Source organism: Ursus arctos, unplaced genomic scaffold (assembly GCF_023065955.2).
Source record: "Ursus arctos isolate Adak ecotype North America unplaced genomic scaffold, UrsArc2.0 scaffold_14, whole genome shotgun sequence".
NCBI lineage: Eukaryota > Metazoa > Chordata > Mammalia > Carnivora > Ursidae > Ursus > Ursus arctos.
The window spans coordinates 62,211,592-62,230,014 of NW_026622808.1; the positions used below are offsets into that span (position 1 = coordinate 62,211,592).

The 18,423-nt window shown below is 39.7% G+C and overlaps 1 long non-coding RNA gene across 1 annotated transcript in view; it reads right to left on the reverse strand.

Moving 5' to 3' along the window:
• Positions 1–16,379, reverse strand: part of LOC130543630 (uncharacterized) — a 124,232-nt gene extending 107,853 nt beyond the window's left edge. Inside the window, exons 1-2 of the long non-coding RNA XR_008959123.1 lie at positions 16,275–16,379; positions 14,315–14,452 (exon numbers count right to left, since the gene is read on the reverse strand). This is a non-coding gene — a long non-coding RNA (uncharacterized LOC130543630). The remainder of the gene's footprint in view (positions 1–14,314; positions 14,453–16,274) is intronic.
• Positions 16,380–18,423: the final 2,044 nt, after the last annotated feature.

Genomic DNA, 18,423 nt, shown 5'->3' on the forward strand with positions numbered 1-18,423 from the left:
AAGGATGTTACCTTAGAAAATGTCCATATGAAGATACCTGTTGGAAGTCTGTAAGCATTTTGCCCTTTAATATCAATAGGTGTTAAGGAATTGACACATGCAACTTTGAAAGGCAAAGAAGAAATCCCTAGTGTAGCTCTGCTAACCCCTTCACCTTTAGGCGAAAATTGACCCCTGTCTTCTGACTGCAATCCAGTGGCATTCCATTATACCCCTGGTATCACAGTGATCACACCCTTTCTATCAATAAACTTAGGATGCCAAATAAATGGCATCTGAGTAGATACTATCTAACTCCACCATGTCATATCTAGCTAATTAATCGCAGCACTGCTGTTCAACCACATTCTCCAGATGGCCACTACTAACTGACCAAGGTTAATAAAAAGATGAAACCAATTGTTCATTCAGATATTAGATGCTATATTTATTTTTTTACAAATAACTGCTTGAAGTTATCCCCATATCTCCCACCCCAGATTCTCCCTACAGTCTGTTCAGGAAGTCAGACTGACCTGGGCTCGATCCACCTTCATTAGTCTTTGGCTATGCGTCCTGGGAAAACCCACCTAACCTTTCTGATCCTCTGCTGTATTATTGAAACTGTGCCCCATAGCATTAATGGTTGAAACTAGCAGAAAATTTAAAGCTTGTTTTTCAGAGAACTGTTTGTCCCTAATCAGCTATTGTTCCTTTTCAGACCCCACTAACAAATCCACTAGCTGTCTCTGCAGAAGCCTGGATTCAAGGTCAGCTGGAATGGTTCCTACCTAGGAACAAGCAAGACCCTGTATCCCTTACGTGAGAAAACAAGCCCAAAACCCCAGCTAGTTTATGACAGCTCTGGGAGCATGCCCATAACCCCTTCTCCTTGTCCTAAGATAACCTCCTGATGTCAGGGCCTGAATTTTGCCTCATTCTGATATTCTCTCCACCCCAAAGTGAACATGGGATGTATGTTACATACACGTTCGCTCAATGCGCATGCTCCGTTGTTCCTCATGAATAGTCATAAGTCCCCCCTTTTCATCAATATGTACATCATCTCAACTGCTATGATTATAAAAAATTTGTTCTCTCCTATTTTGGGGAGGCAGATTTGAAACTTGCCCTCCTGTCCCCTCATTGGGCTGCCTCTTAAATAAACACTTCCTTGTTGTATACCTGCTGTGTCAGTGATTGGCTTTGTTGCACCTTGTGCAAATGGATTTGGGTTCAGGTACATTATGTATAAAAATGAGAAATAAAGAAATCTTTCTTACACTGTGATTGGGAGGACTGTGTAAGATAATGTATATGAAAATACCTAACACAATGTCAGGCATATCAAAGGTGCTCAATAAACATGTGTTCATTTCAATTTTCAGCATGAAAAGCATTAAGATGCCATCCAGGGACAAAGAGAACTTGCTCTCAGGTTTTATTTTTCTTTTACTCCCCCATCATGTTATACCTATTAAGTAAGAAACATAAACTTCATGACATACTTCACACTTAGAAACAGGATTAACATTAGTGGTGAAAGTATGAAGGCATGCATGCAAAATTATTTTTCAAATATTGATGTTTGTTCCCAAGAACATTGGCAGAGAAAGTTAGTATAAGCTAGAGGGTTTCATGCATTACTAAAATGATGTCAAACCATCCTAGGTTTTCTTATAGAAGAAGGCGATGGAGATGCCGAAGGAGTCTGGAATCTTGGGCATGTCTTAATTAACATAAACAATGCTGGGAAAAACTTAGGAGATGAGGAAGAGGAGTCTCATGCATTCCTAGAAACACAGCTGAAACATAGAACCCGTAGAACTCTGCCTGCAGTCCTATAGGAGTCACATACGTCAAGCAGAGTATCAAAGTATAGCTTTGAAACGAGAAGAGAAGCAGGAAGCCCACAAGCCTGCTGTCTAAAGACCGCAACACAGCAAAATTGAAATCCTTGAGCAACAGGTAATGTCACCCCTTCAACCAATGAAAAATCCCCAGCACCATTGAGGAGACCACTGAGGTTGGAGTGAGCCAAGTGGGTTAGACAAAAGAATACTGGGGTAATTGGGTGGCTCAGTTGGTTAAGCAACTGCCTCTGGCTCAGGTCATGATCCTGGGGTCCTGGGATCAAGCCCTGCATCAGGCTCCCTGCTCAGTCTCAAAAAAAAAAAAAAAAAAAAAAAAAAAGGACAGAAGAACTCCTGTTGCCATCAGATAGGCATATTAAGAAAAGAGTGCTGAAGACTATTTCAGGGGCTCCACATAGCTTTTAAGACAAAGTCCACATTTCTAAGCATAACCTACAAGGGCCTCCATGGCCTAAGCCCTCCATTTTCTCTAGTCTCATCTCTTAACCAGTCTCTGCCTCATAGTGCAACTCCATGCTGCTTCTAACTCCATGCATACCATGATGTTCCTCTTCCCTGGTCCTCTACTCATGCTGTGCCCTCCACCTGGAAGATACTCCCTCTCCTCTTCCCTCCCTCCCACCAACTTCCTCCAATTCTCCTGCTTGACTCTTTGTCTTTTAAAACTCAGCAACCCCAGGGAATCTCCCACAAGCTGTATCACACGCTTTCTCCATGCATCCCATAATTCAGAGCATAAGCTCTGTCCTGAACTTACCATCCTGCTTCATGACTAACCACTTTTGAATCTTCTAGTCTAGACTATAAGCAACAGGAGGACAGGGACCACCCTGTGCCTCTCAGTTGCTGTAGTGCCAGTGCATAGTACCACTGGGCTTGGTGCAGGGCACTGCTGACATGGTTACTGGATGAATGAATACCTGAATGAAGAATGATTGACTAATGTATACCTCAGACATGGAAAGGGGGAAAGAGAGGGAAACAAACCACATCTTACAGACCACCTCCCGTCCACTCCAACCAGCCCCACCCAGAGATATGGAAGTACCCAGGTGACTATATGTGGGAAACTAAGATTGGGGTTCCTAGGGTTGTCACATTAGCTCTCCCACCACAGTGGGGCCGCCAACCTATCTAGCCCTGAATATATCCAGTTTCTTTCCCCAGAGATGGCCTTAAAGTTACATTTCTTTTTTTAATCCCTTCTGATATGGAAAAATCCCCAGTGCTCAGTCAAACACTAATCACATTAGACTGTTTGTCACTTCAGTCAACACCAGAGGTGAAGCTATGCCCACTCCATCCTCAGCTTGCCATCAAACCTGATGACGTTGCGATGATAAAAAGTGACACGAGACCTGGCTAGCATACGCAACCTCCCACTCCTGGCGATGCAAGGGATTTAGCTGACAAGCATTTTAGGAGCAGGAGGAGAGGAAGGCTGTTTCTCAGAATTTGTGGTTGGAATAAAAAGGATAGGTAAAGTACTCTCCAGACAGCATCGTGATACAAACAGTATTAAGTGATGTAGTAATTTTCTTGAGCCATTGAACCCACTACTCCCTGACATAATAATAAATATGTTCCAAATATCCAGTTATATTACAACTTGGCTTTCCAAGGGACCAGTTGATCAGTTACTTATATCACACAGGAGTCAGTATAGGAGCTACGGGGGACAGAAAAATGTCTATTTTATGGTTTCTCAAAAGGTTATCAATTCAGTCTATTTGCTACAATGCACACTTTGTTCCTTTAATATATTTAACAAATATTTGCTGAGTGCCCACCCTGTGCACACCACCACACTAAGTACTGGACACTCAGTTGGGTCAACAGGGAGAGGGGAAGACAAGACTGGGAGGGTGAACTGACCTCTAAAATACAAGTTGATGAGATCCTAAAATAAATCCTTCTTTGGTAATTTTTTTAGTGGTCCCTTTAATTTTGTGGTTTCAAACTGGGTTTGCAACATTTGTGATAGTGTGTGCCACGTTAATGTTCTGTCTTTCCTAAAAGGTGAAGTAGAAGACCTCTTGGATCCAAGATGCAACAAGAATTGGTTTATTCATTAATGGAAGATATAGCATCCATAGTAACCCTGATCTAGACTATTCTGGTAAGAAAACTAGGAGAAATGGAAAGGTAATGAAGAACCTCCAGGAACTTCAGAAAATAAGGAAAGGTGTTAAAAAAGTTAAATGAATAATTAATGTGTAATAAAATTAGTATTTAACAGCAAAGTGGCATTTTGTCTTAACACCTGGAACCAGATGTCTTTTTAGAGAGAGAATAAAAATTTTGGAGAAATGACTTATCAGGAGTTGAGTAGGTGGGGCAAGCCTAAGGATTTGGGACCAGGATATCTGAGAAAGGGCAAAAGAAAAGGGAAAGAGTTGATTTTTCTCCCAAGGGCAGGAGAGATGAACAAGAAAAAGAGAAATTAGGGAAGGTAGTGCTGAGACTGGGCATAGAGAACGTGCCAAGAGAGCCACTGGCACAAATTTGGCTCTACAGAGTATTAGGAAGGAGAAATTCTAATATCCAAGATTAAAGTTGTTTCACGTGCAAGCATGGAATGTCAACCTCTCCATTGTCCCTCTAAAACTTATGAAAGTTCTCAAAAGACTTTAGGCTGCTAGAGCTTCCCTGGAATCCAAAGAGTTTTATATTGAATAACACAGAGAAGCACAGCAAAACATATGTGTGGGAATGGAATCACCAAAGCAAACAAGGGCAAGGGAATATAATCTCCGGGAAGAATTCGCTGAACTCTTGAAAACTCCCACAGACATAGAAAACTCTCACAGTCAGGCTGCTGACTTCCAGGTTACTTTGTTTTATTTCGTGTGAGAAATTTTGCATTTAGTGGTAACTGAAAGAAAAGTTGAGACTATTTCTGAAATCTCTGCGGTCACTGGAGTTGGTACCAGGGCACAATTGTTGGGCATCGACCTGCAGGTTTGTGATTGTGTCAACTGGCTTTCAAACAATGTCATCTTTTTTCCTCAGCAGAAAAAATAAGATTTCTAATCAAAAACAAGACTTTGCAATTAAAAGCAGAGTTGAATCTTAATCAGTTGGGATGGTCAAGTAAATGCTACATTTTCTTTCCTAATCTGCCACTGAGTACAAACAGGCAATAGAGACAAATGATTTATATGAAAGTTCATATAACATGACCACCACTTTCAAGGGAAACTGGAAACCAGCAATTGAAATAAGCCTCATGTTTCTCATCTACAAAATAAATTACTAATGGTGAAATTTGAATAAGAACTGTGGTCTAATTAATAGCATTGCACCAATGTCAGTCTCCTGGTTTTGGTAATGTATAGAGTTATGTAAGATGTCATTATAAGTTGGGTTAAGGGTACATGAGACCTCTCTGTACTATTATTACAATTTCTCATAAGTCTATAATTACTTAAAAATAAAAAGTTTGAAAGAAATGGTGTTAATAATATCTTTCTCACAGGGTAGTAATGATTAAATGGAATAAAATATGAAAATATATTGTTAAATATATTGTTAAATTGCCAAAAGTGCATGATTCTTGGGAGTTTAATAATCTCTCCTATTCTCCAGCTCTCAAAATCAATGCTCTAGTAACTTTCCTCAGGGTAATAATACCTAATACATACATACCTCTTACATGTGTCAGCTACCACTCTTAGTTTTTTATGTCTGTTACCTCATCTAAGTTTCTCAACGATGCCAGAGAGAGATCAATAATGGTTTTCCTTTTGCAGGAAAATGAGGCTCAGAGGGATGAGACATTTGGTGAAAGTTACATAGTTTATAATTGGATAGAAGTGGGTCACAAAGCTAGGTCTAAGATTCCAGTGCTGGAGCTCTTAAATGTCACAGGCAATGCCTCTCCTTCTGCACCTCCCCCAGGTGCTGCCTCATAATAAAAGAGATTATGGTTTGTACCCATTTTCTACTGCTGTGTAACAAATCATAGCAAACTCAGTGGTTTACAGCAACATTCATTTATCATCTCAATGTTCTGCAAGTCAGAAAGTTGGGGCGTGGCATGACTGGGTTCTCAGCTCACATTCTGATGGACTGAAATCAAAGTATTGGGTAGCTATATTTTCATCTGGAGCTCAAGGTCCTCTCCACACACAGATGGTTGTGGCAGAATCAGTTCTTCACAGTTGTAGGATTAAGGTCTCCATTTCCTTGCTGGCTGCCACCCAGAGGACACTCACAGCTCCTTAGGGTGCCCTCAGATCATGCCATGTGGTCCCCTTTATCTTCAAAGCCAGGAATGGAGACTCTCCCTACATTAAATCCTTTTATATTTCAAATCTCTATCTCCGGGAGGAGCCCTTTTAAGGGCTCACCTAACTAGATTAAGTCTGCCTAGGAAAATGTCCCTTTCATAAAGCCACCTGTGCCATATAAATAACCTAAAGATGGTAAGACATATAGCGGAGCCATAGCATGGGAATTACCCAAAGGTGGGGATATTTGGAGCCATCTTAGAATTCTGCCTATCCCAAGACTTTCTCTGCTCTTCCAACATTGTCAATCTTCTCCCTTAACCTTGAGGGACTGGGGTATGAAAAGATAAAAGATCATCTCGAGCTAACCTCAAATGCAACTAATTGATCAACTCAACCCTTTAGCATGTACTACACAGCTGAGCAAGGTGGTGTGCTATTTCCAGCTCCCAAAGTTACCTGATTCACGGAGATTTCACTGTACATCAAGAGTCAAAAATCAATGTTTTGTGGGGCGCCTGGGTGGCACGGCGGTTAAGCGTCTGCCTTCGGCTCAGGGCGTGATCCCGGCGTTATGGGATCGAGCCCCACATCAGGCTCTTCTGCTATGAGCCTGCTTCTTTCTCTCCCACTCCCCCTGCTTGTGTTCCCTCTCTCACTGGCTGTCTCTATCTCTGTCCAATAAATAAATAAAATCTTTAAAAAAAATCAATGTTTTGTTGTTGTAGTTTATTTGCTGTTTCATTTTGACTAGGACAGAAATCCATATGAAAAGAATACATCAAAGAATACATGGAATGACAACTTATCAGGATAACCAGGAGAATACAGACTACATTGAGCCATGTGATTTGGTTACTCTTTAGGGGACTCATTGAGGCAGGACTCTCTAAACAGAATGTTTCGAATATTTTTTTTCTGGCAGATGAACTGCCACTAAATATAAGTGTAAAGAAGCCAAAAATATTAAAACATCGAAGTCTTTAGGCCTCCCCTTCCACCAGAGGACAAAGAGAATGCTATACTCACCCTTAGCTCTTCTTCCTCTTCCCCTGCACCTTTGAGACCTCCCACTCTCCAGGAAAGAACATCAGCACCAGACTGGTTATTTGATTTGTCAGTGCATTATTAGAGAAGGGGCAGGAAGACTGAGTGAGGTAGAGGTAAGAAAGTCCTTTACAAGAAAGGCTAAGTCAATCTGCAAAGTAAAAAGCTGGAAGAGAAAGAAGAGATAAGAGAGAGAAGTGTGTGCAAGCTGAAAGCAAAAAGTAGTGGGGACAGGTGGATTTAGAAAATGAGATACTGGAGAAAATATGGAATAGTAAGAACTAGGAACTTTTTAACCTCTTCTGGAAAAAAAAATCTTAACTTACTCTAAATAAGTATTGATTTGCTTGAGAGTAGAGAGTGTTCCTAAATACACTAAAATGAATAAGTATATTTATTTGTGAATATACTTTTTTGAAAATCATTCTATAACTTCCATAAGAAAGGTTATTTGATGCTAAAAATATTGTGAGAAAGATACCATGACTATGGGAAGAGCATCAGAAAAGGCCTCGATTCTTCTACAGAAGATAGAGTGTTGTTACTATAGTAAAGGACTCAGACAATTACAGACATACAGAGGTCCTGAAAATCTAAGTCACCGACTTCCTGGTTATGAACGGGGCAGGACATAACTAGCACATATATCATAAAAATGTACCCAATATTTGATGATTGAAAAAGCTGGCCTAGTAGATACTCTATTGTCACTTGATAACAGTTTGTGGTAGCCAGCCTCCAAGATGGCAGCTGATGATCCCTGCGTTCTGATTTCGACACCCTTTTGTACTCTCCCTACACGCTGAACCAGGGATGGCTTGTATGACAAATAGAATACCGAACTGGTAATGTGTGGCTATGGAGGTTAAGTCATGGAGGTCAGGTATTGTGGCCTCTGCCTTGGTCTCTTGGATTTCTTACTCTGAAAAGGTATATCACAAGGCCACTCAAGTTGCCGTGTAGAAAGTCCCATGTGGTGAGGAACAGGGGCCTTTCAACAGAGCCAGTATCAATTCATCAGTCACATGAATGAGCCAAACTGGAACTGGATCCTCCAGCCCCCATCAAACCAAATGACTGCAATCCCGGTTGGTCTGAATGCCATCTCATGAGATACTTAAACCAGAACTACACAGTCATACTGCTACAGAACACATGTTGTAAGAAATAACCAACTATTATTCTACAAGCCACTGAATTTTTGGAATAATTTGTTATCCAGAATTTAGCTAGTTAATATATAGGTCCATATGCAGAGGTGGTACTCAATTATCAATTATTAACACTAATATTCAATCTAATATAAACAAAGGTAACATCTACTCTAGTAAAAACATAAATAAATAAATAAAGGTTTCTGCTAAGTATGGATGATAACGGTGCCATAACTTATAAACACACAGTAGCACATTTTTACCACTGGCTGACAATGATGTTTACTCCCTCCTGGTTACAGTGGGAAAATGCAATGCTTATATTTTCTCTTGACATATTGATTTCACAAGTATACTATAGATCCCTCTAACTCTGGAATAAAACCACGACCTATCTAACAACAACGACAAAAAAATCCACATCCTTTTTACATTGCTTGCCTTTATAATAACAAAGGGAAAAGCTTATACTAATCCTCAGCTGGATTTAGAAACCAAAGAAAGTGAAATTTGGCAGTATCTTAGTGACATAATAATGAAAATCATCAAATCGGTATTAATACTCTTGATGGAATTTGTTTAAGTAATAAATTTAAATGTATTCACTGCACACCTTGCATAATAAGATATTCTCTACAATCAAAAATTAATAAGCATGAAAGTCTACAATGTATTTATTTCTGAAAAGAACAAATATTATGGCCTTATAAGAACAATTGAGTGATCTCAATATTTTCTCTCTCAAATCTAAGGCAATTAAAGATGAACCAACCACGAAGAAATATAAATAATTACAAAATGAAAACCATTGAGGAGAAACTCACAAACAAATGATGGATTGTGTAAGCTACATCATTAAAGCCTAGTAATTTCCAAGGTTTGCTAAGCAGAAAAAGTATTATTTACAATATGAGGTATTACAGTCCCTCACTTTTGCACTTCTCTGGTAATGACAAACAGTGTCATCTGGGGGTATTTCTAGAAGGCAAACTGTATATTTCTAGAAGTAAACTATATTTACGTTTAAATGAGAAGTTTAAGAAAGACATTTAGGTGATTGCTGAGCTATTATTGATAATCTTTTCAAACATCTAATAGCAGGGATGAGCATGTCTGCAGCAAGTGACAAGAAGTAAGTTAAACTAGTATAGGCAATAATAATAATAAGTAATAAATAAAATAATAATAGCAACATATAGTGAGATTTATGAAACACTTACTGTAGATTGATAAAGTGACCATAATCATTCCTAACTCTCCGTCCATTCAGACTCTTTGCAATGTGACAGCAGATTTTCCCACAAAGAGGTAGTCTACTTCCCCACTTCACAGATGTGGGCTGGCCTTATGACTTGCTTGGTCTAAGCACCATGGGAAAAGGATGTGGGCAAGCTGCTGGAGAACATGGGACCATGTAGAAACAAACTGAGCCATCTCAGACACTGACCACAGATACATGAGTGAACAGAGCTGAGATCAGAATAACCACCCAGCAGAACCCAGCCCAAATGGCCAACCCACAGAATCGTAAGCTCAGTTGATGGTTGTTTTAAGTCACTAACTTTGGGGTAGTTTGTAATGCAACAATAGCAATAGTTAACTGGTATGTGCCAGGCACTACTTGGAGTGTTTTACACACATTATTTAATATAATCCTTGCTATATGCTATGAAGTAGGTAATATTATTATTCCCATCTTAGAGGTGAGAACATGAGGCATAGAAAAACAAAGGGAACTCATTATTTAATTTAACTGGAATATCCCAAGGAGATGATCTTACTGGATTCAGGTATGACTGGTCCAGAACTTCAGGCAATGTCACCAGGACTCGGCTTTAATTATTCTCCATTTTTGGCTCCACTTGTCTCATCTCTGTATGGATTTATCCTCAAACAATCTCTCTCCCTGTGGCTGGCTATCTGCTCATAATCCAAAAGAAAATAACTCAGGTGGAAGTCTAGGAGGCTCTGACTGGCTAGACCTAATCATGTGCCTAATTCAGGGACCAGAGGGCAGGTGAATCCTTGTGATTGATAATCCCATCAGAATCACCTGGTGGGGATGGGATGGGAGAGGAACAGTTCTGTGATGGAGAAATGAGTATTGGGCAGATAGTAGCACTATGTCTTCCGCAATGGCTCCCAGATTCGCTAAATAGATTCTAGGACCCCTGAGTGCTGAAGTGATTGGAAAACTTTGAGCTGTAATATGAAGTCCATCTAGAACCTGGTGTACCCTCCAACACACAAAACCAAGGATTCCGCTCTTCTAGTTCCCAAGCATCTTTCTCTTCCCACATCTCTCCATGCCACCTTGCCACAGGTCCTCTCCCTGAATAATAAGAACACGTTGGCATTTTTTAGTTTTATGGATTTAGCTGATATTTGAAGAATAGCATTTTCTCCACAGCTAAATTGGAAAGTGGATTATTTGCTTTACAAAAGGATTCTCGACTTTACAAAGGATTTCCCAGAAGAGGACTTTAAATAGCAACCTCCCCCTAGTGCATTTAAACTATGATTCCATTTGCAAGCTCCTGCTTCTGAATACCTCAGATTTAGTTTACTTGAGGGGCTGGGCTAGGCAGTTCCTAAGAGGCCTTCCAACTTAAAAAGTACACAAGCCTGTGACCAACAGCTTAAACGACCAACAGCAAAAAGACCAGGATAGTGGAACTGAGCAGCCAGTGTTCCAAGCGCGGCTTCGTTACTGATTTACTATCAGTGTGACGACTTTGGGCAAGTCGCTGAACCACTACGAGCCTTAGTGCCCTCACCTGTAAAAGGTGTATAAGAATATCACCTACCTCAGTGGTATGTTGTGAGGATTAAATGAGTTAAGATACATGAAACGTCTAGCACGTTGCTAATACGAATCAAGCAGTCTGCCTGCAACTACTTTGACGTTTTGTCTTCTGTAGCCAGAGGGATCCATTCAAAAGTAAATTCTACCTTGTCACAACATTCTACTCAAAATCTCAATAGTTTCTCAATGCCATAATTAAAAACTCAATTCTCTGGAATATTCAAATAGGGCCAAATGCTTGGCCTCCCCCAGCTGCTTAGTAACATGACTCACCATGCTCATTCTCATCTTTACACTAAACCTACTATATTTTTCCAAATTACAAAACAAACAAACAAAACCCAAAAAACCCGCAATATTCCTTCTCCTCTTGTTCTAGCTTCTCCTGTGAGCCTCAGCCCCATTTCTGTGCTCTCCTTTGCAGTGAAACTTCTTGAAGGATTTCCCCATGTTCATGATGTTCAGTTGTTCTCTCCCAACTGCCTACCTGACATCCCCACTTGGATAAAAAATGTAAATCTTATCTCAGCATGTCCAGCAATGAACTCCTGGTCCCCTCCTTCCCTAGATTTCTCTCCCTGGACTTTTTTTCACATCAGTTGATGGCAACTCCAACCTTCTGGTTGCTTAAACTGGAAATCTTGCAGAAATGTCTGACTGTTCTTACCTGATATCCATATCCATCAGCTAAGCCTATTGCCTCACCTTCAGAATACGAGTGAAGGATGACCACTTCTGACTACCTACGCTGCCATCAACTGGCCCATGCCATGGCCATCTTTTGTTGAAATCACTGCAATAGTCCCCCCGTGACCTTGGCTTCCACCCTTGGCCCCTACACCTTTATTTCCAGTACAGTAGTAAGAGAAATCCTTTTTAAAGTCAGATCATGTCCTGACTCTTCAAAACCCTCCAGTACTGCTCCAACAATGACCGGAAGGACCTCTATACTCTAACCACCACCCAGATCCTTCTGGCTTACTTCCTACTAACCTTCCACCTCATCCACTCTGCTCCAACCATGCTGGCCTCCTGGTTTTCCGGAACATACCAAGCACACTCCCACCTTTCAAACTGGCTGTTCTCTCTACCTGAAACACTCTTCCACTGGGTATCTATAGAGCTCACCCCCCTCACCCTTCAGACTGTCACCCTCATAATGAGGCTCACCTTGATCAGTCCTTTCAAAAGTATAAGTTGCCCCAGACTGGAGATCCTCATGATTCTCTTCACCCACCTCTATCCTTTTCCCTTATTACCTTCTAATGTACTATATAACTTAATTATTGTGTTTATTCGTCATTAACTCTCCCTTTTCCAAACATATAATTCTTCAAGGACTGGCATCTTAATGTCTTGTTCATGTGTCCTACACAACCAGAAAAAAGGTCCTGTATATAATAGATGTTCCATCAACAGTTGTGAACTAAGTATATGCTCTTGCCATGCCGGTCTTCTTCCACTCTCTCAAAACTTGAGGCTGTAGCTCATACATCACTTCCTCAGAAAAATCTTCAAAGACCACCCTGAGAAACTTCCTCAAAGACAGACCTAATGTCCTTCTCCTTCACAGAACTTTTGAGAGATCTAATTTATATTTGCTTCGTGACAACCCAAGCTCTGTCAGGACAGGGAAAATTCTGTTTTACTTATCATCTTATTAGTAATCCCTAAAAGTTTCTGCATATAGTAGATGGTTATTCATATTATTATAAAAAGTTAATATTCCTTTACTCGTCAGTGGCCCCCAAGCACATACACAATTAAGATGATTAAAGTCAACCTCCTTTATTTGCTACTTGAAAAACTTCTACCTGTACCCCAGATAGGCCAGTGGTAACCTGCAGGCTCTTGTAGATACTTTCTTTCTACCCTATGTGGCTAAACGAGTATACCCAAGTGACCTGTTTGTCTTCTGTTAGAATTTTACCTCAGTATTATTTGTTTTTAACTAAAGCAAGCCCTTTCATTTCCATCTTAAAGGTTTGCAAATATTTCTGTTTTATGCGAATAACAAATTGAAATTTGCAGATTACACTCCAAAAAAAAAAAAAAAACCCACTTTTAACCTTTCCAATTTAAAGGTGTTTTCTTTCTCAATCTACTTTACAAGAGATTAATTCAAAATTGATCATTGTAAGAAAGATGAGCATAATTGCCCATTACAAAGAGGATGGTATATCTCTGATCTTCCAGTAACTGCATAATTCCTATAATTCCACATGCATGGAATTATGACTAACTGAATTAGGGCTAACATCTTATACCTTAGCTTTGTTGGTTGTGTCAGTAATTAAACACAGAAAATCACTGATATAATACTCTGCCTAGTAAAATTAAATAGAGCTTCTTTCTGGATACACTGCAGCCATTTTAGTCTGGGCCCTCAGAAGGCTCAGAATGAAGAGATACGGGTTAACTACTTATGTATTCCTAGCTTTCTTCTCAGAACATTTACATAGTGTGTCCCTGTTGGGATGTTCAAGATTGACTGCTGAGCACTAAATAGTCTGGGCCCAGCCGCAGGAATAGATTAGTACACAGAGGCCTGATGGAATTTTCCTCTGAAGAAGGGCTCTACCTCTCCTCCCCACCCCTCTCTGAACAGACACTATAACTCTTGTGTGTGTCTGAGGCCTTGGTAAAAAAAGCAGTGGTATAGAGGGTGGGTTGGGCATCTTACATTTGCCAAGGACTCTTGAGAGAAAAAGGAGACACTTTAACAATTTTACTACCAAATATTTCAAGCCTATAAAAATGTATACAAAATAATAAAAATAACACTCTTACACCCACTACCAAACTTTGTCAACTCTTAATGTTTTGTCTTCTATCAGATCTATAGAAACAGAAAGGGAACATCAAAGATGTGGTTGAAGCTTCCTGAGAAACCCACCTATACCATTCATTCACCTACCTTCTTTCTGAGATGTGTTTACTCTCTGGAGTATAAATTTTACATGGATATATGTGTTTTTATCTATAAAATTTTGTTATCTATAAAATTGTTATCTACAAATTTACTTCATGTGTGTTTTAAAACTTTGTACAAACATTATCATATTCTATGTCTCTCTGCAAGCTATAAACACACACAAACACACACACACACCTTGGCTCACTGTTCTATTTTTGAAATGTATCCATATTAAAACGTGAATAAATAACATTCTGTTTCATCCACTTTAAACTACTGAATCGCATTATAGCATTTAAACTCACCATTGATATGATGACTCTCATGGTGGTATATGTTCATGATATTTCTTTTCCTTGGTGGGTGGGGGCAGAGGTACTGGTGGCAGGAGTGAGAGAAGAATGAAGAGCTGCCTTTTCTTCCTGGTGATTCCAATTTGTACTCTGCAAGAGAGCCTGTGTGGTTAAAAGATGTCTGTGATGGTTCATTTTGTGTGTCAACTTGGCTAAACCATGGTATCCAGATATTTGGTCAAATGTTATTCCAGATGTTTCTGTGAGGGTGTTTTATTGATGAGATTAACATTAAATTGATGGAATGTGAATAAAGCACATTGCCCTCCATAACATAGGTGGACTTGATTCAATTAGTTGAAGGCATTAAGACTGAGGTCCCCTGAGCAAGAAGGAATTCTCCCAGCAGACCGCGTTGTCCACGTCCAATGAACTACAACTCTTCCCTGAGTCTCTAGCCTCCCAAGCCATCTGGCAGATTTTGGATTCACTGAACCCTCACTGAAACTTCACAATCACATGAGTCAATTTCTTAAAAGCAATCAATCAATTTCTCTCTCTCCTTCTCTCTCTCTACATATATAGACAGATAGATATAGATAGATGATAAATAGATAGAAAGATAGATAGATACACATACACACAAACACACACATACATGCATGTATGAATGTACATATACACACACATACATACACACACATCCTGTTCCTTCTGTTTTTCTGGAAAACCCTGACTAATATAATGTCAAAATACAAATGGATTTGTTTTCATTTGTGTCCCTTTGCTCTTTAGAGATAAAAAAACTTATGGAAAAAATGCAAGAATATCAAATAGGCATGGAGCAAAGATGATGGAGACATTTGTTTAGTGTATTCTCTTCTAGTTCACCAAAACTTATACTTTCTACCCTGAGCCATGACTTACCTTCTCTACCTACTGTCTGTGCTTTAATAGAAAATATAAGATTAATTTCTGTACCCCTAATAGGCACTCAACTAATGTTTATTGAATTATTAGGTGAATAAATGGGTGGTAATTTCAGAGAGAAAACAGGGATAATAGTAATAAAGGAACCAGTTAACCAACAAATCCAACAGTAAAAATACATCTGTGGGGCATGGGCATATATTTAGCACTATGCTGGGAATTGTTGGGCAATGGGGTCCAAAGAGACTTGGAAAAATAATTGCAATGGTGACATTTAAGATAAATAAAAAATAAAAGCAACCAAAAAATGCTCGTGTAAAAGGAGCACACGATAAAAGCACATATAAAAAGAATCATAAGAAAGTAGTGATAAAAATAAATACGAGAGGGGCGCCTGGGTGGCACAGCAGTTAAGCGTCTGCCTTTGGCTCAGGGCATGATCCCAGCGTTATGGGATCAAGCCCCACATCAGGCTCCTCCGCTGGGAGCCTGCTTCTTCCTCTCCCACTCCCCCTGCTTGTGTTCCCTCTCTCGCTGGCTGTCTCTATCTCTGCCGAATGAATAAATAAAAAAAAAATCTTTAAAATAAATAAATAAATAAATAAATAAATAAATAAATAAATAAGAGAGTATGAGAAGAATGAGAGGTAGCATGACAAAATAAAAAGAATGCTGGATTTGGGAACTGAAAGTCTACATTCAAATCGTTAACACTGCCTCCCTCTGTCCCATATAACTCCTGGCCAGAAAATTAACTCTCTAGTCTTGGCTGCCTCTTCTACAGGATGGCTTTCAATTGTCTCTCGCTGTGTTCACACTCTAGATTTCCATGTGTTGTCTGGTGAATAAGTTAGTTATTATATTAACGTCAATTACTAATTTATTGATTTCCCTCTACCCTCTGTCTCTCAGTCACAAAAGATAGTCAGTTATTCAGGCATAGCAGCATTCAGTACTCAAAGCGTGCCATCTTTAAAAGAAACTATTGATCTCTTTCAATATCTAGTGACATGACCAAGTGTGGGGTGAACCACCCCATTACCTCTTGGATGATTTCACATTTCACATCCTGTTCTGGAAACTTCAGAATCTTGTGACATATCATATAAGGAAACATAGGTCATGTAAGTGTCTTCAAGTTGCTCAAATCAGCAATCCTGTAACAAGACGGGAAGTCAGATGAAGTTATCAGAAGCACAGATGGCACTCAATTGTGTTTGCTGCAGGAGAATTCCTTCTCAAACATGCAGGGGTTGAGTTCTCCTTTATGCTACCCCTTTGTGGAAATGTTTTATGTTTAATCAACCTCTTTGCCCACATGCCTGAGAAATGCAATTCCCTTTTCAATAGGGAAAATTGGCCCCTGACTGATTTCCATTATATTTATATATCCTTAGCCTTGCTGGGCATGCATCAGCTGGGTCTCTGCAATGACAAACTGATGGATGGGGCTCTCTGGAGTGGAGAGGAGATGCATCTCCATAGGACTGAGTTTCTTCTTTCCATCTATCTTCTCTGAAGGTATACTATCTCCCAGCTGGAAGCCACAGAAACACAACACAAAGATCCTAAGACACAACAAAGTGCTTTGAAAAAAAGAACTGAGAAATAGAAAGCATAGTCAAATTGGTCAGAGTATTCTGTTATAGTCTTGGCTCTGCTGCTAGCGAAATAGGTGACCTTGGATAAATCACAAACTCATTAGTAAAATGAGATTCTATCTCACTTATCTCAGGAAACAATCAAAAAATGAAAAATGATATTAGGAATGCAAGTTTTTTGATAAATATTATCATATACAGTCTCCTAGGGATAAAATCTCAAGGTGCCTCCTGCGGTGCTCTTATTTGGCCCGCAGCAGTAGAGCTTTGTGGTTACATGTAAGGAAGGGTGTTGGAGGTGACCTGCAGGGTTTAAATCCCACCTCCAACTCTGGCTGTACGTGTGACCCCAGGCAAGTTACTCAAACTGAATAATCAACCTTCTTTTCCTTACCTACAAAATAATTAGCTCATAGAGTTATTCTCATGTTAGTTCCATGGATGACAAAATTAACACAACTGAGTTTATTCTAGATCTGGACATTAATTCTGGACATGCTGGCATCAGCTGGTGCAGTGTTTGTTTAAAAAATTGAGAAGTCAACTTATAGAATGCTAACACAACAAGTCATCGAGAAGGCAAAGCTCCTTTCTATGCCCAGTCCAGCATTCATCCCCAGACCTTCTTTCCTCCTCCCTATTATCCCTTTAGTGAGCTCAAGTTCAATGGGATTTTAAAGCAGATCTTCCTCCATATCACCCATTAGAAGAATAAAATGTAGCTATAAGACACTGTCCTCCAGAATGTGCATCCTGTGGGACCAAGCACAGGACACAAGAAAATCTGGAAGAAAAATTCTAGAATGTATACAAAAATGCTCAAGACAAAGGAAGTTAGAAATGAAGAAGCAGGGGCGCCTGGGTGGCACAGCGGTTAAGCATCTGCCTTCGGCTCAGGGCGTGATCCCAGCGTTATGGGATCGAGCCCCACATCAGGCTCCTCCGCTATGAGCCTGCTTCTTCCTCTCCCACTCCCCCTGCTTGTGTTCCCTCTCTCGCTGGCTGTCTCTATCTCTGTCGAATAAATAAATAAAATCTTTAAAAAAAAAAAAAAGAAATGAAGAAGCAAGGGGATTATCCTAGTGGGATGTTGGTCACCATGGCTGTACTAGACATAATCATAGTTATGTTCTTTGAATGTCTACTGGGCAAACATTGTCCAACATACTTGATTACCTATAATCTCATTCAGTCCTCATAAATCTCCTTCAGAGTAAATATTATTATTCCTTCTTTACAGAGGAGGAAAAGACTCAAAGTGATGTCTCCTGGCTGAAGTCACATAGAAGTAAGTTATGAAAAGAGAGTGAGTCTGTGATAGGCTTTTACAGACATGCCTTATACCCCACACTTTCAAGTTTTTAAAAGTTCATTTGGCTGGTCACATAAAATAACTCATCCCAAAGTGGTCAAGACAGTCTTCGGGACCTTGGGCTATTATTTTCCTGCCTTTATGGACTCACTGAAAGCTTCAGTTCCCAAAATCTCTAGATAAAGAGTGATTCCAAAGGCGTCCTGAGCCTAAAAGGGAGAAGGGAATAATAAGTAGGCAAAATCCTAACTACACAAGTAAAAAATATTGGCAGATTA